Here is a 21,612-nt window from a genome sequence, read left to right as displayed (position 1 = left end):
GAATATTTGAGTTACGAGTTTGGCCTACATTTGAAACAATGCGGAATAGTTTCGCAACTCACGCCACCCGGAACACCACAGCGTAATGGTGTGTCCGAACGTCGTCATCGTACTTTACTAGATATGGTGCGATCTATGATGTCTCTTACTAATTTACCGCTATCGTTTTGGGGTTATGCTTTAGAGACGGCTGCATTCACTCTAAATAGGGCACCATCAAAATCCGTTGAAACGACACCTTATGAACTATGGTTTGGCAAGAAACCAAAGTTGTCGTATCTTAAAGTTTGGGGTTGCGATGCTTATGTGAAGAAACTTCAACCTGATAAGCTCGAACCTAAATCGGAGAAATGTGTCTTCATAGGATACCCAAAGGAGACTGTTGGGTACACCTTCTATCACAGATCCGAAGGCAAGACATTCGTTGCTAAGAATGGATCCTTTCTAGAGAAGGAGTTTCTCTCGAAAGAAGTGAGTGGGAGGAAAGTAGAACTTGATGAGGTAATTGTACCTGCTCCCTTATTGGAAAGTAGATCATCACAGAAATCAGTTTCTGCGACACCTACACCAATTAGTGAGGAAGTTAATGATAATGATCATGAAACTTCAGATCAAGTTATTACTGAACCTCGTAGGTCAACCAGGTTAAGATCCGCACCAGAGTGGTACGGTAATCCTATTCTGGAGGTTATGTTACTAGACCATGACGAACCTACGAATTATGAAGAAGCGATGGTGAGCCCAGATTCCGCAAAATGGCTTGAGGCCATGAAATCCGAGATGGGATCCATGTATGAGAACAAAGTATGGACTTTGGTTGACTTGCCCGATGATCGGCAAGCCATTGAAAATAAATGGATCTTCAAGAAGAAGGCTGACGCTGACGGTAATGTTACTGTCTATAAAGCTCGACTTGTTGCGAAAGGTTTTCGACAAGTTCAAGGGATTGACTACGATGAGACCTTCTCACCTGTAGCGATGCTTAAGTCTGTCCGAATCATGTTAGAAATTGCCGCATTTTATGATTATGAAATTTGGCAAATGTATGTCAAAACTGCATTCCTGAATGGATTTCTGGAAGAAGAGTTGTATATGATGCAACCGAAAGGTTTTGTCGATCCAAAGGGAGCTAACAAAGTGTGCAAGCTCCAGCGATCCATTTATGGACTGGTCCAAGCCTCTCGGAGTTGGAATAAACGCTTTGACAGTGTGATCAAAGCATTTGGTTTTATACAGACTTTTGGAGAAGCCTGTATTTACAAGAAAGTGAGTGGGAGCTCAGTAGCATTTCTGATATTATATGTGGATGACATATTGCTGATTGGAAATGATATAGAATTTCTGGATAGCATAAAGGGATACTTGAATAAGAGTTTTTCAATGAAAGACCTCGGTGAAGCTGCATATATATTAGGCATTAAGATCTATAGAGATAGATCAAGACGCTTAATTGGACTTTCACAAAGCACATACCTTGACAAAGTTTTGAAGAAGTTCAAAATGGATCAAGCAAAGAAAGGGTTCTTGCCTGTACTACAAGGTGTGAAATTGAGTAAGACTCAATGCCCGACCACTGCAGAAGATAGAGAGAAGATGAAAGATGTTCCCTATGCTTCAGCCATAGGCTCTATCATGTATGCAATGCTGTGTACCAGACCTGATGTGTGCCTTGCTATAAGTTTAGCAGGGAGGTACCAAAGTAATCCAGGAGTGGATGACTGGACAGCGGTCAAGAACATCCTGAAATACCTGAAAAGGACTAAGGATATGTTTCTCGTTTATAGAGGTGACAAAGAGCTCATTGTAAGTGGTTACGTTGATGCAAGCTTTGACACTGATCCGGACGATTCTAAATCGCAAACCGGATACGTATTTACATTGAACGGTGGAGCTGTCAGTTGGTGCAGTTCTAAGCAAAGTGTCGTGGCGGGATCTACGTGTGAAGCGGAGTACATAGCTGTTTCGGAAGCAGCAAATGAAGGAGTCTGGATGAAGGAGTTCATATCCGATCTAGGTGTCATACCTAGTGCATCGGGACCAAAGAAAATCTTTTGTGACAATACTGGTGCAATTGCCTTAGCAAAGGAATCCAGATTTCACAAGAGAACCAAGCACATCAAAAGAAGCTTCAATTCCATCTGGGATTTAGTCCAGGTGGGAGACATAGAAATTTGCAAGATACATACGGATCTGAATGTTGCAGACCCGTTGACTAAGCCTCTTCCACGAGCAAAACATGATCAGCACCAAGACTCCATGGGTGTAAGAATCATTACTGTGTAATCTAGATTATTGACTCTAGTGCAAGTGGGAGACTGAAGGAAATATGCCCTAGAGGCAATAATAAAGTATTATTTATTTCCTTATATCATGATAAATGTTTATTATTCATGCTAGAATTGTATTAACTGGAAACATAATACATGTGTGAATACATAGACAAACAGAGTGTCACTAGTATGCCTCTACTGGACTAGCTCGTTAATCAAAGATGGTTATGTTTCCTAGCCATAGACATGAGTTGTCATTTGATTAATGGGATCACCTCATTAGGAGAATGACGTGATTGACTTGACCCATTCCCTTAGCCTAGCACTCGATCGTTTAGTATGTTGCTATTGCTTTCTTCATGACTTATACATGTTCCTATGACTATGAGATTATGCAACTCCCGTTTACCGGAGGAACACTTTGTGTGCTACCAAACGTCACAACGTAACTGGGTGATTATAAAGGTGATGTACAGGTGTCTCCAAAGGTACTTGTTGGGTTGGCGTATTTCGAGATTAGGATTTGTCACTCCGATTGTTGGAGAGGTATCTCTGGGCCCACTCGGTAATGCACATCACTATAAGCCTTGCAAGCATTGTAACTAATGAGTTAGTTGCGGGATGATGTATTACGGAACGAGTAAAGAGACTTGCCGGTAACGAGATTGAACTAGGTATCGAGATACCGACTTCAATCTCGTTACCGACGATCGAATCTCGGGCAAGTAACATACCGATGACAAAGGGAACAACGTATGTTGTTATGCGGTCTGACCGATAAAGATCTTCGTAGAATATGTGGGAACCAATATGAGCATCCAGGTTCCGCTATTGGTTATTGACCGGAGAGGTGTCTCGGTCATGTCTACATAGTTCTCGAACCCGTAGGGTCCGCACGCTTAATGTTACGATGACAGTTATATTATGAGTTTATATGTTTTGATGTACTGAAGGTTGTTCGGAGTCCCGGATGTGATCACGGACATGACGAGGAGTCTCGAAATGGTCGAGACATAAATATTGATATATTGGAAGCCTATGTTTGGACATCGGAAGTGTTCCGGCTGAAATCGGGATTTTTCCGGAGTACCGGGAGTTTACCGGAACCCCCCGATAACTTAATGGGCCTAGGTGGAAGAGAGGAGAGGAGGCTAGGGCAGGGCCGCGCCCCCTTCCCCCCAGTCCGAATAGGACAAGGAGAGGGGGGCGGCGCCCCCCCTTCCTTCCTCCCCTCCACCTCTTCCCCCTTCCACTCCTAGTCCAACATGGAAAAAGGAGGGGAGTCCTACTCCCGGTAGGAGTAGGACTCCTCCTGGCGCGCCACACCTCCTTGGCCGGCGGCCACCCCCTTGCACCTTTATATACGGGGGCAGGGGGAACCTCTAGACACACAATTGATCAACGATCTTTTAGCCGTGTGCGGTGCCCCCCTCCATCATATTACACCTCGATAATATCGTTGCGGAGCTTAGGCGAAGCCCTGCATCGGTAGAACATCATCCTCGTCACCACGCCGTCGTGCTGACGAAACTCTCCCTCAACACTCGGCTGGATCGGAGTTCGAGGGACGTCATCGAGCTGAACGTGTGCTGAACTCGGAGGTGCCGTGCGTTCGGTACTTGATTGGTCGGATCGTGAAGACGTACGACTACATCAACCGCGTTGTGTTAACGCTTACGCTTTCGGTCTACGAGGGTACGTGGACAACACTCTCCCCTCTCGTTGCTATGCATCACCGTGATCTTGCGTGTGCGTAGGAATTTTTTTGAAATTACTACGTTCCCCAACATTGAAATGCAAGCTGCCAAGGATAAGAATTTTCTTTTTTATTGGATTAAAAATGTTCGCAGAATCTGACAATAATCTGAACGTGTCATTTTGCATCAACACCACTAAACAAAAACAGTTAACTGATATTATGCAACTGTCAAATTCTCAATTGATTGCGTCTGCAATCCTTGGTATATGTCAAGGTCATATTTCTAAGAGAAGCTTTTTAATCTTAATTTACCATTAGCACGGGACCTTTGTTGATGGAAGAAGCACATCAAATCTCAATTTTGATTGTGTAATAAACCAAAACCTCTGTCAATGGAAAGTTTTCTCTTCTTTTGGAAGCAGCACTAGAGGAGATACTTAAAATACATAGAGCAGTTTTCTCTTCTTTTGGAAGTTCTTTTATTGTACTCCCTCCGTCCCATAATATCAGAGCGTATTAGTGTCAAAAACACTCTTATATTATGGGACAGAGGGAGCATATTGTTTCGACATATCTAGTAGTTTCATCTTGAGACACATCGCTCCTATTTGGCAGAATATGAGCTATCTTCGTGTCTGTTTCTTCCTTGGGTTTATCTTCTTCCTAGTAGCGGTCTTTTGAGGAGAAGCAACTGCAGAATCGCCCTTGCATATTTTCTTGCTTCTTCTCGTATAAAGAACAAGCTTCAGTTCACAGCGACATGAAGGCATCAGACAAACAAGCCTACAGAAGCTAAACCAAGTTCAGGTTAGATGCGAAACAATGATAAAATAGTACTCCCTCTGATCCGTAATAAGTGTCGCAGTTTTACATTAAGGTTGAACTAACCGTAGTTCGAAACTGCAACACTTATTTTGGATCTAAGGGTGTAATATTAATTGAAATTGCGAGAAGAACACATGGAGGAAAACAAGGCAGGGGTGGGGGAGGTATGAAAATTCTGCTCATCCAACTCAAAGTTTACTCATCGCCACCGGAGCCTATCTTTTGAAAGCATTTGTCAATGCCATCCAACACACAAACACCAAATTCTCACCAGCAGCTTCTCATTGATTTGCTCCTCCTGCAAAGCATGAATCGATCTGAAAACACAGTGAACGACGGTGTTAGGATAATTAGGTATAAAATATGCTGACAGTAAGACATTTCTTGTGTCCCAGTTCCACATAGCCCCTACAAACCACTAAAATCCCAACCAATACTAGTTTTTGAGTTATGTTGCTGAAACCATTCACCCAGCGCTCGAACAATTCACTAAGACCGGATGGCTTTCCACATATCAAGCTAGCAGACACCGGAAAAAAAACATGTGATCTTCTGATTCTGGAGCAAAAAGGACAACCTTTATTACCATGCTACCACCTTTATCCTTGGTAAGAATTCAATTTTTGAATACTTAAAGAAAAGGAGCAGTTGATCTCAAATGAGCACTCACACTCCAAATGAAACTGAGAAGACACCTCCTGGGATTTTAAACAGAATCACATGCTACCACATGTCCACAGGACGGCATCAGGATGAATGGATGATTAGTAAAGAAAACACAGGATACTTCCTTGGCACTTCTTACCATGTCCTGCAGGTTTCACTCCAAGCTGACCTTAAACAGAAATACCTATCCTCAACAATTCTCCTAGAAACAGTCAAACCTACGGTAAACTGTGACCACGTGATACACATGTAAAACTCATAACCAATAAGTGAATGTCACCATGATCAAACCGACGCTTGTTACCATCTCCCCCCATGTGAATAACATTCCAGCAAACATATTCTGAACGATCAAAGTAAATATAACTTCCACAGTAGCTGCAGAACATCATCCAAGAAAACCATTTTCTCAACAACATGATCGCACTAGGCTCACAGTTTGTCATTTGACATCACTCTCACACGACATGTCAACCCATCATCCAACAAAAGCATACAATAGTTCATCTCTTTGTAGCTTTTATTAGCACACCATGTGGTTCTTCAATCTCAGGCCATACTTGCAGACACCTTTAGCTGCTGCGAATCTTCCAAACAGATTGTTACTACACCCTACCTCGACAAAACCTGTCATACCGCAACTTTGGCTTGGTCTACATTAACAATAACAAAAGTTAGTATCAACTATCACATCATTTCTTTCAGCATGCACATGAGAAGGAGTCACCTTACCTCCCAAATACTTGTGCAATAGGATCTGTATAACTGCTGATGTTCACAGCTGCGGAACCTAACCGTACATAATTCTTCACCACATTTGACACCTGGAGTGTTGTGGCAATTGAAATGAGAGAGCATCTGCAGGTCAAAACTCAGTTATGCTCAAGAAGATGAAATAAGCTACTATTAATTCATTACTGATTAACTTACATTCCCAGAACGTACTACTGCATTTCCATGTCTCCAGGGCTCTTCAAATTAAAAACATACAGTGCACAACTCATATCCAAGTGGAAGCTTCATTCTAGCTTCACAAAACTCTTCATACCTCCTCTCATTCTGGTAAGTATCCTCATCCTTGTCAACCTGTTAGCATAACACAACAGAGTTTAACAGGAAACAACAAAGGAACAAACTAGGAAACAAAAGAAAAAACTAGGAAACAGAGTTTTTCACAGAAGTATAGTCCTTGGCAAGTTACTTGGCTGAAGAGCAAGTATTTACTCACTGGGTAAAATAGGAGCCGGAGGAAAACATCGGGGCGCTTCCTTCTCGGCAGAGTGTCTCTTATTCATGTCCAGGTTGCCAAAGGTGTAGAGAATAGCCTGACCCCGTGTAGGACGCTTGGGCGGTGCGTGATTGTCTTGGTGCCCAGGAAGCTGTAGATTATTTGGGTGATGTTCTAGTTTCGACTGAAGACAGGTTAATTACTCTTGTATCCTATTGCCCCATTAAATTAGGACTTTTTTGTGCCTAGCCACGGGCTACGGCCTTATGTTTATCATCACATACTCTACCATAACCAACTCAGCATTGCCAAAAACTAAATGAATTGTAGTTGCCAGGACCTAAATCCTCAATGCTCAGTTCATAGTGAGAAGTGTTTGATTGATACCTGATCCCGCGAGCGATCCTGAAGTGTTTATATAAGACTGGAGTATTTATGATTCGAAAAGAACAAAGTACATAAAACCATAGTTTTTAGAGAAACCATGGTATTCTCCTAAAACTCTAAAAATACCGCACTGCCAAACGTATCAAAACATCAACACATCTAAGCAACTATTCACAACAATCTGATTAACTTATCCACAATATGAAGGCAACTAGTTACTATTGTTGGCACATTTGGGAAGAACGGCTCTTCCAGCAATAGATTATCTCTGAAGAATCTTAAACGACATTCAGCTGCTGCTTCAAGTTCCTTGATGAAATCCTTGAAGATCTGTTTCTTTGTTCCTAGCTAAGCTACGGCCTTATGTCTACCACAACTCAGCATTGCCAAAAACTAAATGTTCGCCAACTAAATGCGCTAGAGTTCTTGGCAGATCCTCGTTCATAGCATATACCGAGAAGTTTTGATTGATACCTGATCCCGCGAGCGTTCGCCCACCAGAGCCTCCACGCCGCCGTTGCCGGCGCTAGTGGAGGATGTGTCGTCGCCGGCGCTGCCGTTCCTCCCCAGGAAAGCCGCTGCCCGGCGTAGGAGCTCAACAATCTTCTGTGTTGTGCCATGGGTGGGATAGCTTCTTGGCCGGGGCGGGCGCCCCCAAGGTGGGCTCCGTTTTCTTGGCCGCGGCGGACGTCAAAGGGGGCGCCGTGTCCGTGGAAGTGGGGCGCGCGCCTAGCTGAACCCTCCGCCTCCGCCTCCATGCCCGCACGATTCCTGCCCCGGTTCCGGGCCGCCTTCTTCCTTTTCGCCATTACCACCGAGCCACCTCCTCTCATTCTGGTAAGGATCCTCATCCTTGTCAACCTATTAGCATAACACAACAGAGTTTAACAGGAAACAACAAAGGAACAAAGTAGGAAACGAAAAAACAAACAAGGAAACAGAGTTTTTCACAAAGTAGTGCAGTCCTTGGCAAGTTACTTGGCTGAAGAGCAAGGCGAGTGATATGGGGCTCCCGTAGCAATTTTTTGTGTTTTCGGATGTAGGCCTGTGTATATGACCTGTTTCTAGACTTGGGGCCTCGGCCCAGCGTTGTATGACTTGTACCCTCTTTTTCTCCTATAATGCAAAGGCAGAGCTCCTGCTGTTCTCGTCAAAAAAGAGCAAGTATTTACTCATTGGATAAATAGGAGCCGGAGGAAAACATCGGGGTGCTTCCTTCTCGGCAGAGTGTCTCTTATTCATGTCCAGGTTGCCAAAGGTGTACAGAATAGCCTGGCCCCGTGTAGGACGCTATTCTCGGCAGAGTGTCTCTTATTCATGCCCATGTCCAGAATAGCTGTGGGTGATTGTCTTGGTGCCCAGGAAACTGTAGATTATTTGGGTGAGGTTCTAGTTTTGACTGAAAACAGGTTAATTACTCTAGGTGGTGAAGGAAGCGGCTGAGAAGAAGACGGGTGATGAGGAGTGGCTGGTGGCAGGGTGAGCGTGGAGGCTCAGATAGCCGATCCGGGAGGACAAACACCATTATTTGCATGGACGGGAGAACTGAGATACGTTTTTAAACGAACAAGTAAAAAGGTATGGACAACGGTCTCTTTTTGTAGTGATCGGACGCTATGCATTAGAAATTCAAATTCGCCTTGTCTGAACAGATGTTTAGAAAATACGACTGGATGGTCGGCTAATGTATATCTTCGTGGACTAGTACACGGATGGATACCGTGTTTTAGGGGCCACCGTCAGAGATGCCCTAAGCTTATTTGAAATTCAATATATAAAGTGCGATGAAGACTTTAAAAAAAATCTCTACACGACCCGCACGCATCATATCCGTTTGTTCCATCCGCCGTCGCGACGCAGCGTCCGTATCCCTGCTTCCATCTGCTAGAGCCACTACTAGGAAAAGGCCTACTAATGACGCACCTAATTTGGCCATTAATGGCGCATTAGTGGTGCGCCATTAATGCCACGCCATTAGTATATTTTACTAATGGCGCACCACTGGTGCGCCGCGCACCCCAGATGCGCCATTAGTATATACAACAGTGCGCCATTAGTATGCCTCCCAGGGGGCCATCTATACCCAGGTGCTTTGGCATACTAATGGCGCACAACAACAGGATGCGCCATTAGTAACTTCGGCATACTAATGGCGCACTGTTTAGTGATGCGCCATTAGTATCCTTTGGCATACTAATGGCGCACTATGATGTGATGCGCCATTAGTATGAATATTAGGTTTTTTTATTTTTTTATTTTCTGTTTTTTGCACAGGTTACAAAATGTATAATTGGACAAAATATAGACAGCACACATCAACAACAGATTCATCGAATACAATAGAAGATTAGTCTCTGAATACAATTCATCATTTTAGTCTCCGAATACAATTCATCATATTAGTCTCCGAATTGAAAAGACCGAACAAAGATAGAACATTATATTACAAGTCTCGAGACCGCGAGTTTGTCTTCACATTACAAGTCGATATCGATCATCTAAACTACCATCACATAGAAGAGAGCTGCGGTCATCACGATGAAACTCGTCTTCATCCGGTTCCTCCAACGCTCCCTCCCCTCTCCCGCTAGATAGCGGGCGTATCTAGATTCGGCCTCCATCTCCTGGGACAGCTTCAAGAATGCCTTGACGCCCGAACCCCCGGCCTCATCGTTGTTGGCCATGTTTCTCTCTAAATAGGAACAAAGTTTGGTCAAAAAGTTGGTTATTGTCAAGGAACAAGATCATGGTCTCATCATTTAGGGTTTGTCGACACCGAGGCATCCTAAAAGCTAAGCTTTTATCATTGAGGGTTTTTTGACGCCGAGGCACCCTAAAAGCCTAAGCTTTCATCATTTCGGTTTTTATCGACACCGAGGCACCCTAAAAGCCATGCATTAGTCACAAGTACGCCGGGGCACTTGATCCTACTTAATTAACTACTAAGATACCCCGGCCCATGCATTAGTCACAAGTACCCCATATGTCCTATTTTTAGCAAAGTCATGCTAAAATTCACGGAAAATTTCAGCATGACCTTTGCTGAAAATAGGACATATGGAGTACCCGAATTTGCCGGAACGGAAGTTAATCGACATTCCGGCAAACTCAAGGGCCTCTCGGGTGGACACGGCAAAAAAGGCCTCCATCACAACATGGAAAATACATTGGCATGTGAAGAGGTGAAACAATATATGCATCTCCAAGCAGTATCATTCAACATTTTGGACAAAACACTACAAGCAACATGAGACACTGAAAACAATTGCTACCAATGAATCTACACTTCTATAACAAAATAAATCAGAAACTTAGTCTGTCATCATTAGGCAGCCACCATTAGTTATTCCGTTATGTTAAAGCAGAAATAGAAAAATAGACTGAAAACACTAAAATCAGAAACAAATCCAACTGTACAGGCCAATGCATATAGGAAAAGTGAGGGGTTGAACTTCATTTTTTTCAGGTTTTCATGGGTGTATGAGGTCTGCTCTAATTTGTTTTGAAAAGTGAACCTGCTGTACTGGCCAATGCATATAGGAAAAGTGAACCTGCTGTACAGGCCAATGCATATAGGAAAATTAAGTCATGGAGAGTTGTTCATGATGTTCCTTGCCTTTTTTTGATACATAAGGTAAGGTTCAACAGCTTCAGAACTTTTTCTGTGATACAAATACTACTTCAGTTTAAGAACATGTCTTAGTTTTGAATTCTCTTAGTGAAAACCTACTTCAGAGCATCAACACAAGTTGGGATACACAGCCAGACAGACGCACATGAACATAAATGAATTCAGATCTAAAAAACTCATACAAAATTCGTTTTGCAGGAATTCGTTTACTCCCTATGCACACTCTATCAGTATAACAAACTTCCAACTAAACAAAGAAAGAAACTACGGGTGTTGGTAGCAAGAAACAATGCAACCACCTGAAAACTTCTTATGTTTCAGTCAATCATCACAACCAATATGATTTGCTTGGAGATTCAGAGCACAACCATGATACTGAGGATATCAGAGTGGTGGAGACATTGACTGCAATAAAGATGACTAAAAGAGAACTTTTCTGCCTCCTTAGATCTATCAAACGTAAAAGTGTACAAAATGGGCTGTCTTTGAGTGGAATGCATTTTCTCAAGGTAAAACAATCCAAGGTAAACCAGATATAAAGTTGTATTCCTTTATGCTGATCTTGACCATCAAAACTACTCCTCGAAAACAATTATAATGACCTGGTGTTTATAGTGATTCCATCAGGACTCATGCATAAGCTACTCATAGTGTACAAGCTGATTTCTCTTGCTAACCCCATTCTCTTTAAAAGGCAACCGAAACAAACAAGACAAGAAACACAATTATGTTCCTGAGCTTTCTTAGTTTTCCCATGAGCACAAGAAATGAGACGCTACTAAATCAAACAAGAATTAGCAATTGTCATAATGAACATGAAGCAATAGACAAGTCCGGGTGGTGGTGGAGCTCACGGGGGCGGTGGCGTGGACGGGGCGACGAGGTGGGGCGACGAGGTCCGGGTGGTGGTGGTGCGACGAGGTCCGGGAGGCGACGAGGTCCGGGTGGTGGTGGTGCTCCGAGGAGACGAGGAGAGCGGCGCCGAGGAGACGAGGACGACGGGGCGGCGGGGCGGCGGCATCGGGAGAGGAAAGGGCGGCGTCGGGGCGGAGACGAGGACGACGGGGCGGCGTCGAGGCGGCGGGCCAGCGGCGTCGGGAGAGGAGAGGGGAAGGGGATCGAGGGCGAGGGCGAGGGAGAGAGAGGGGATAGGTTTGGGCCGGGGATAGGAGAGGGGAAGGGGATCGAGGGCGAGGGCACAATACTAATGGCGCACCTCACCCTGGTGCGCCATTAGTATTTTTTTTATTTCTGCTCGAGCCAACAGGTTATCTTCCACCTGACCTGATCCACACCAAGTTCCCTCTACTAGCTCGACTGGTCAGCAGCCAGTTCTCACACCAGGAGGTCCTGGGTTCGATTCCTAGGCTCCGCAATTTTTTTTATGCATTTAAAATGCTGTTTGATATTTATTTATGTTTAAATATGTTCAAACTTGTTTAAATCATAACAGTAATATTTTTATATAAGACAGTAATAATTTTTTTAAAAATATCATCAAACAGTAATGCCGGTGGAGCGGGGGAGGGTGCGCGAGGTGCGGGGGGCCGGTGGACCGGGGGGTGCTCGGCGGCGAGGGGGGCCGGATCTGGCGAGGTGGGATAGCGATCAAGATGGAGGGGGATCGAGATCGAGTGTCCATGAAATTTAAAAATATTCATGATAGTTCAAAAAGTGCCCATGAAATACAATCGAGAAATGAAGGCTACGATTTAAATACAATCGATCTTAGCTAGCTATCTGTTCACAATCTTCTTGCCCTTCTTTTTCGCAAATGGAGTTCTTCTATGGAACGGACGTCCTTTAGGTAGGGTGGTCCTGCTTCTTCTTGTGGTGTATGCTGCTACTTCATCATCGTCGTCATGTTCGATTCTCGGGTCGCCGTACTTGTCGAAGTCTTGCTCATTGGCTACTCCATCCATTCCGATGATCTTCCTTTTGCCTCTCCTCACGACAACACGACTGGGCTTTGACGGGTCGGTAATGAAGAAGCATTGGTCCACTTGGGAAGCCAGTACCCATGTCTCATTTTTCGCGGTGACGTTTGCGCCTGCGGTCTTGGATTTGGCTTCGGGTATAACCATGGTGGTGAAATACCGGTCTTCTTTTAGGACGCTCTTGGCCCATCTGACACGGAACATCGGGACCTTCTCTCCAGCGTAGCTCAGCTCCCAGATCTCCTCGATCCTTCCGTAGTATCTGTCCTTGTCGTTACCGGTGTAGGATTCCATCGTTACCCCGGAGTTCTGATAACCATCGCTCTTCATGTCCTTGGCCTCGTTGTAGAATGTGTAGCCGTTGATATCGTACGCCTCATAGGTCATCAGGTTGTGCTCGGCGCCCTGTGACAAGGCGAATATGAGTTGTTCTTCCGCGGAAGAATCCTCATGTAAAGGGTACGACAGAAGCTTCTGCTTGAACCAACGCGTGAAACATGAGTTGTGCTCTTTGAGTATATCTCCGTCCGTCCTCTGTTGGCCTCGGTCATTGTACGTCTTCTTAATAAAGGTTTTGTGCTCTACCACCCAAGGATCGACCACGTCTATGTGTTGTAGCGCGACTAGGTTTGCTCTTTCAAAGTCGGCGAGTCGACCCTCGAAGTCGACATGCATTTCGCGGCGACCCTCACGGAGACCCCATCCAGCGAGCCTGCCGAGGTGCCTGTTGACGGGCAGACCAACGGGGTTCTCAATGCCTAGATAATTCGTGCAGTAGGAGATGCACTCTTCGGTCAGAAAGCCCCTGGCTATGCTTCCCTCTGGACGTGACATGTTGCGAACGTATCCTTTGATGACACCATTCATCCTTTCGAACGGCATCATGCTGTGCAGGAACGTCGGCCCGAGTTGGATGATATCGTCCACGATATGGACCAGCAGATGCACCATAACGTCGAAGAATGCGGGCGGGAAGTACATCTCAAGCTCGCATAGTATCACCACGATCTCTTCCTGTAGCCTTCTGAGTTGCCTCACGCCAACAGACTTCCGAGAGATGACGTCGAAAAAGTTGCATAGGCCAAATAGCGTTTCACAGACGTGCGCGTCCATGATCCCACGGATTGCAACTGGAAGTATCTGCGTCATCAGCACGTGACAGTCGTGAGACTTCATCCCGCTGAACTTCAGCTTCGCTAGGTCTAGGTATCTGCTTATCTTCCCCGCGTAACCGTAAGGAAGTTTTACTCCTACGAGGCAGGTGAAAAACTGCTCGATCTCCTCCTGACTTAGAGTGAAGCACGCGGGAGGGTAGTCATTTCCGGTCTTCTTGGCCTTTTTGCTTTTGCGACGACTTTCCGTGTCCTGCTTCGCCTCATCATCATCATCATCATCATCATCATCATCATATATAGCGTGAAGCTCCTGCCTGATGCCCATTGATTTCAAGTCTGCCCTTGCTTTCGGCCCATCTTTGGTCCTCTCTAGCATGTTGAGCAGGGTACCAAGCAGACTCTCGCACACGTTCTTCGTGATATGCATGACATCAAGGCTGTGAGGCACACGGTGGATCTTCCAGTACGGCAAGTCCCAGAAAACAGACCTCGTTTTCCATACCTTCAGCAGCGGCTCTGGCGCCTTTCGCTTCTTTCCCGGCTCTGGCGCCTTTTGCTTCTTTCCCGGCAGTGGGCAGTCTTTCCAATTTTTCAACAGCTCGTCTATTTCCTCGCCGCTCCTCGTACGCGGGCGTCCTCGGGGTTCGGTTTCACCATCGAAGAGATCCTTGCGTTTTCTCCACGGGTCATCGTCGCGAAGCCACCTTCGATGTCCCATGAACACGGTTTTCGAAGACCCGGGATCTCTATCTAGCTGGCGATACGTTGTGTCATCCATGCACCTGACGCATCCAGAAAATCCGTGGACCACCTGCCCCGCGTCATATCCGTAACCGAGATAGTCGTGCACCGTCATGAGCAGCGCGGCTCTCATAGGGAAATATTCTTTCTCTGCGGTGTCCCACGTATTGGCTGGCGTTTTCCACAGCGTGTCAAGCTCCTCTTTCATCAGCCCCAGATACAGATTGATGCCGTTCCCTGGTTGTTTCGGTCCTTCAATTAGCATACTCATGTGAATGTACTTCCTCTTCATGCACAACCAGGGGGGAAGGTTGTACATCCACACAAACACAGGCCAGGTGCTATGTGTGCTTCTCTGGCTGCCAAACGGATTGACTCCATCGGTGCTCGCGCCCAGCACGATGTTCCTTGGATCGTTCCCAAATTCTAGGTCTTCGAAGTTCAACGCTTGCCACTGGCTCGCATCCTTAGGGTGACTCAGCATCTTGTCTTTTTTATCTATCTCCGGATCATTTGCGTCATCTTCTCGCTTCTTCTCCTCCCTATCCGCGTGCCAACGCAGGAGCTTTGCTACCTTAGGGTCCGCGAAATACCGCTGCAGACGAGGAGTGATCGGAAAGTACCACACCACTTTTCGAGGAGCTTTCTTCCTCTTCTTGTATCGAGTGACGCCGCACACCGGACATATGGTAGACTCCGCGTGCTCGTCCCGATAAATGATGCAATTGTTCATGCACACATGGTATTTCACGTGCAGTAAATCCAGAGGACACACGATTTTCTTCGCCTCCTCCAAACTGGTCGGGCACTTGTTCCCCTTGGGAAGACGTTCGTGCCAGAATGACATGTTCTCGTCGAAGCATGCGTCGGTCATTTTGTGTTTTACCTTCATCTCCAGAGCCATGAGCGTTACTTTCAGGCGGGTATCCTTGGGCCTGCATCCTTCATACAATGGAGTAACCGCGTCTAACTCAAGCTGATCCATCTTGGCTTTCTCTCGGGCGGCAGCTCTTGCGTTATCCGTCTGCTTGAGAAGCAGCTCTTAAATATGAGGGTCCTGCACCCAGCCCATCGATGGTCCAGCGTCGTCTGCTCCGCCGGCATCATCATCTTCATGATCATGCCCGTCGTCTGCTCCGGCATCTTCCTCATCATCATGTCCTGCATCTTCTACATGATGACTGTGTACAGCATCACCGTCGTGATCATCTCCTGGGGATTCTTCGTCTTCTCGCCCGCCCGAGCCGCGGTGGTTGTCTTGCTGCCCTTCCTCATTTCTTGCCCGGCCCCCATGGACGACTTCATAGTCATCTTCATCACCTTGCCACCGATAGCCATCCATGAAACCACGCAAGAGCAGGTGGTCCCGCACCTGCCCGGATTCCGGGTCCGCAATAAGGCTCTTCAGCTTGCATCTTCGACACGGACATCTTATCTCCGTCTCGTTCTTTTGAAGCATCTCGGCCTTCGCGGACCTCAAAAACCTATTCACGATGCCTTCGGTCATCATGCGGACCATGGTCGCCTGCGGGGTAGAGCAAAACGATATTTTAGAACCAAGAAAAAATTTGGCATGACTTTCCTTAAAAATAGGACCAAAAAGAATGCTTAATGCCAAAATTCTCGCCGAAACGGAAATGAATCAACATTCTGGAAAAATATTGGCAACTATCGCATTTCAAATACCGGTACACCTCCAAACACAAACACATATGAAACACCACAAACATATGCAACACCACGAACATACATAGATCTAGCTAGGCCATAAAAAGTGCATGTGCACATTGTTGTAGGGAGAACAACATAAATATAGCTTCCCCCCTTACTTACCTATTGAAACAAGGTAATTTAACCACTTAAATTGAATGAATCTATGGTGGAAATGAGGTGAAAAAGAGGAGGCACCCGAGACAAGGAGGAGGTGGAGAGAATGAAGTGGGGAGAAAGTGAGTGTGGGTAGGAGAGGCTGTCCAAAATATCTTGTTGCTGCCCACTTACTAATGGCGCACCAACTCTAAATGCGTCATTAGTAATCCAGGTTACTAATGGCGCACCTTCTGGTGATGCGCCATTAGTAGTTTTGCAAAAAAAACATACTAATGGCGCACTGTTCCACAGTGCGCCATTACTAGTTTAAACTAGTAATGGCGCACGGTGGAAAAGTGCGCCATTAGTAGTTTTGCAAAAAAAGAATAAAAAATATAATAGAAAAAACAACATTAATGGCGCACTTTCCGGCAGGTGCGCCATTACTAGTTACAACTAGTAATGGCGCACTGTGTCTGGATGCGCCATTAGTATGTTTGAACAGGCGCACTAGTTAAAAAAAATTGATACTAATGGCGCACCCTGGGTCAGGTGCGCCATTAGTAGTTTCAACTCTAATGGCGTATCAGAAGATGGTGCGCCATTAGTATATACTAATGGCGCATCGCTTGTCTGGTGCGTCATTAGTGTCAATCCCATCTATAGCCTTTTTCTAGTAGTGAGCCGCCGCGGCCGGAGGCCACCTGAGCCCGTTTTTCCAGAGTATTCGGTGGATTTTCTGCAGACGCTGCGGGAGTAGAAACAAAGTGTGACGTCAACCTGTAGGGAGAAGTTGACATTGACTCTTTTCCTGACATTCTTGGCGCCATGGAAAAATGCATGCATCTCTTCTCGTGCGCGTAGTGTTGTTGGGCGTTGGAATTGCTGCCGGTACTCGTCTCCTTTTTCCTTTGGTGCAGCCAAGGGTGGCGTATCTGATGACTGTTGTGTTGTGGGCTTGTGGTTAACGGCACTCTAAAGTCTGAACACTCATAGCATCTCCAGCCGTTGGCCCTCAGGGGACGCCTAAAATCGCCGCCTGGGGTGAGTCGGCGCAAAAAATGGGCCTGGGGCGAGTTGGTCCCCAGCCGTCGGTCCCAGGGCCGCCCCAGGCACGTTTAAAAATTAAAAATGTATAGCAAGTTTCGGTACAGTTCGGCGAAGTTCGGCTAAACATGACAAATTTCGGCCAACTGGGGGATATATTTCGACAAAGTTCGCCGATTTTCATTACATAGCAAATATATAATAAGCTAATCTAAAAGAAACTGGCTGAACACCGAGTAGTCGCCGTCGTCGCCGCCATCCTCGCCGTCGGCCTTCTCCTCCTTGACGCGGGCGCCCCTGCTGGACCCGGCGTCGCCATGGCGGACTAGTGGCGGCGGCGGCGCGTCGTCGTGGTCGCTGTCGTCGATGACGACGACTCCTCCTTCGTCGCGGCCCCGGCGGCGCTCCGCGAAGCGCTGCAGGGCGGCACACTGGCGCTCCCTCGCCATCTTGAGGGAGTCCTGGCGCGTCGTCGTCGCGCTCGACCTCGCCGTGCTCCGTCTTCACGACGGCGAGCCCCGGCTCTGCCTTCACCGGCGCGAGCCCCGGCTCCGTCTTTGGCTTGACGAAGCGCGGAGGAGGAGCCGACGAGGAGGCGCGCCGGCCACCCTCGTTGATGACGATGTCGGCGCTGCGAGTGCGCCGGCCGAGCGGCGTCTCCGCCGCGGGCTCGGCCTTGACGCCGAGCAGCGCCGGACTGCCGGAGGAGTGCGAGGAAGAGCACGAGGAGGAGGAAGAAGAGGAGGAGCCGAACCTCCTTGGCGCCCATGGCCTGTCGCGTCGGTGGTGCGCCGGGGCGGCCGCCCTCGCCGGGGGGTACGCCAACGGCGGGTCGTTGCCGCCCTCGAGGTGCGTCAGCACGCCCTCTGGTGTGCGGCCGGGGACGCCCCACCACAGGTGGCGCCCCTCGCTGTTCTTGAGGCCGCCGACCACCGGCGCGCCGTTGGTGGACGCCATCTGCTGCTGCTGACGGCGCTCGAAGTACGCCGCCCAAGCTGCGTGGTTGTCGGCGGCGTACTGGGGGAGGGAGAGTTGGGCGTCGGTGAGGGAGGCGCGCACGACGTCGACCTCGTCGGCGAAGTAGGAGGGTTTGGCCACGGCATCGGGCAACGGGGGAATGGGCACTCCCCCGTTGCTGAGCCTCCAGCCCGTCGGCCCGGCGCGCATGTCCGGCGGCGCCGGGATGTTCGTCTGTAATAAGAGCCAGGACTCCTGTTCACGGAGCGTGCGGCAGCCGAAGCCGTTGGCCGCCGTCTCGTCTCCGGGGAAACGCTCGGCCATCAGGGAGGGGAGAGAGAGAGGGAGGGGCTGGGCGGCGGCGCTCGGGAGAGGGAGAGGGAGAGGGAAGGCTCGGCGGCGGCGCTCGGGAGAGGTATAGCTTGGCGGCGAGGGCTGGGCTGGTGTGGCCACAGGCGAGCGAGGCCACCGGCTTATATAGGCGCGGTGTGTACGCGTGCGAGGGAGGGGAGGCGTCGGCACGCCGTCCCGTGACGCCCCGCCCGTGAGGAATCAATGGCAAGGCTGACCGGCGGCGGCAGCCTTGCCATTGATTCCCCACGGGAACCGAGGCGTTGGGGGAAGGCGAGGCGCGGTGTCGCTGACGCGGCTGGCCCGCGGCTTTTTCGCGCCCAAACCACTCACCCGGCGCCCCCGGGCGCCCCCCAGCGCGCCGGGTTCAGCCTAGGTCCGCCGGCGCTGATTTCGGCCCAGGCCGGCGAAAATCGGGTTTCTGGGGACGCGACTGGACCGTTTTTATAGCGCAGGCGCGAAAAAATTATCTGAGGAGGCCTTCTTGAGGGGCGGCTGGAGATGCTCTCAGTCGAGCCATCAGCCAAGCATGCACTGCTACGGCGTTACCGGTGCACGGAGGCATGCAAGCTGGAATCGAGATGCAGATCGAGCAGCTCACGTGAGCAGCCCCGCCCGGCTAGGCGGCTTGCGAATCTTAAAATGGCGCCATCGCTTAGATCAAGCAGCGTTTTCTACCTACTACTAGTATTAAACTGCAGTACTGTTTTACAGATTCATACTACTGTGCGATATTTTGTCCTTTTGGAACAATCTAGGGCTTGTTTGCTCTTGTACGTAGTACTACATTACATACGAGCCAATGCTCGCTTAAAACTGAAGAAACCCAAATTCTAACGTTACGCAGCTCGACGACGGCCAACATGTGTGCTAGCTAGCCAGTGGATGTATGGAAAACAACATGGTCGTCCATGCGTATGCTGTTCGATCTTAACAACGAATCTGACTGACAAATGGACGGCGTGGACTGACTTCCTGTGGCACAGCCAGGAACCAAGTCCAACCTCGTACCTTGCTCGCATTTCCACCGCCGTCCGTCTGTTCGACCGCGCTGGTCGTTCCCGAGGAGAGGGGAGGGGCGTTTGGTTGGAGCCGGCGAGACGTGACGGGTGATGATGGGGTGGCGTTCTGAATCTCTGACGCCGTGCGATCCGCAGGATCCCAACTGATGTCGAAGAGGGCGGGCAGAGACGGTTGATGTCCGCGTACGCTCGCAGGATCGCAGCTCGCCGACCCACCACAAACGTTGTGGATTGGCAGTACAGTACGTGATGTCCAGCTCTCGCCTCGCTGTTCTCTGTACCTGTCTCCACCCTGCGGATATTGTCTGATCATGCTCCTTCTCCGACGAGTCTCCAAGATCAACAAGCGAAATGGACATGACCGTTCCCCTAAAAAAGAAAACTTGTTGTACTACATTCGCAAAAATAAAAACAAAAACTTGTTGTACTACTATAGCAAAGCTGGCTGACGGACCAGCGTCATCGTGTGTCGTGTGTTCCCGCCATGGCGCCATCCACAGGCGAGACGAGAGTACCGGCGAGCCCTGACGACGACGGGCGACCTCCGCTCCCGCTACGAGACACTCCGGCGTTGTCTTCTCCTCGCCCTTGGGAGAAAGCCAAGAAGACGACCCCTGTGGGCTGTGGACGAGACGTGCGGGCTTCCACGAAACCGTACGTACTCCCTACCACAGTAGGCTCCTGTATACCCATAGCTACAGCCGATGGGTCGTAGTCGTTGGCTGGCTCGCCGAGTCGATCGTGTGCTGCAGGCCTGCAGCTGCAGCTGCACATAGACCCATCGATGGACGACCGTATCTTCTTGGCAGCAAATTATCTGAGGCTGACTCTCCGGTCGTCCCCGACCGGCCGCCGGTACTGTCACTCCAGTCGTTGCCTAATCGCCTACTGTTGCGCGATAGACGGTACAGTGACGCGTACTGTTGCAGATACTTTGGTTGGAGCATCTTGGGGTTAACTGCTGCTACCAACGACGTGACTCCGCGGCACCAGAATTCACTTTATTCAGTTCTACCTAACTGGAAACGGCCGATCAGCTGAGCTGCCGCCATTGACATGACCCGTCCCGTGCTGCTCCGTCCGTATACGCATGATGGCACAAGATGGTCAGTGTACATTACTACAAGATGATGGCCACATTCTCATAGATCGGCAATGTACAATGCTACAAGATGGTCACAGATCAAACCCTATCACATGCTCTCAGATTTAACTAGAACGAGTACTTAGAAGCAGGGTGACTGAACTCACAGAGGCCATCGCTGCAGCTCGAGAGAGACACGGAACAAGTCAGAGAAGAGGAGGACACGAGTCATCGCTGCAGTGGACCGCCGGCCGGAGAAGAAACGCCACTTACTTGCTCATCGGTGCCGATCCACATTGGAGGGAAAGCTTGAAAGGGGGAAGAATGGTGGTGGGAGTTTCGATGGTGAGGTGAAGTTGCTATATAAGGCGGCCGAATCAGCGGGAGGTAACCCAAAATCCTCCTGCCGATTTTTTATGACGCACGCGAGCTTGTGCCATCTCCGTGATCTCATGAGCTCCGCACCGTGTTCCCCTCCCCTGCTTTGGTCGAGCATGGGTCTCTAAAGATTGCTGATTCAACGGTTTCTAGCATGCCTGACTGTGAGATGCTTTAAACATCGTGCAATGCAGGTCAAACTGTGAACCCGTACAACCTAACAACCTAATTTCTTCCCTTGCGGGCCTGCTTGGTTCTCATGCGGGCAATCAAACACGTCACAAGTGAAACCTATCTTATCCTTTCGTGCAGCCAAGTACTGGCTTATCTGATGACTGCTGCGGGCTTGTGGGTACCGGCACTTTGAACACTCACGCAAGCATGCACTGTTACCGGCGTTAGGCCAACTCCAGCGCGCGACCCCATCCCAACCGGCCTCGTCCGTTTGGGACAAAACGGACAGAC

General features: G+C 48.5%; 1 long non-coding RNA gene across 1 annotated transcript; it reads right to left on the bottom strand.

The window, feature by feature from the left end:
- Window positions 1-4,317: 4,317 nt before the first annotated feature.
- Window positions 4,318-8,095, bottom strand: LOC120976506 (uncharacterized). The gene is made up of 5 exons (XR_005772079.2): window positions 7,550-8,095; window positions 6,689-6,839; window positions 6,391-6,546; window positions 6,193-6,318; window positions 4,318-6,113 (listed from the first exon to the last, which is right to left on the bottom strand). It is a non-coding gene; the product is annotated as an uncharacterized lncRNA (long non-coding RNA).
- Window positions 8,096-21,612: the final 13,517 nt, after the last annotated feature.

Source organism: Aegilops tauschii, chromosome 3, assembly GCF_002575655.3.
Source record: "Aegilops tauschii subsp. strangulata cultivar AL8/78 chromosome 3, Aet v6.0, whole genome shotgun sequence".
NCBI classification, from domain to species: domain Eukaryota; kingdom Viridiplantae; phylum Streptophyta; class Magnoliopsida; order Poales; family Poaceae; genus Aegilops; species Aegilops tauschii.
The sequence above is the reverse complement of the archived record's forward strand: the minus strand, read 5'-3'. Positions and strand labels throughout refer to the sequence as shown.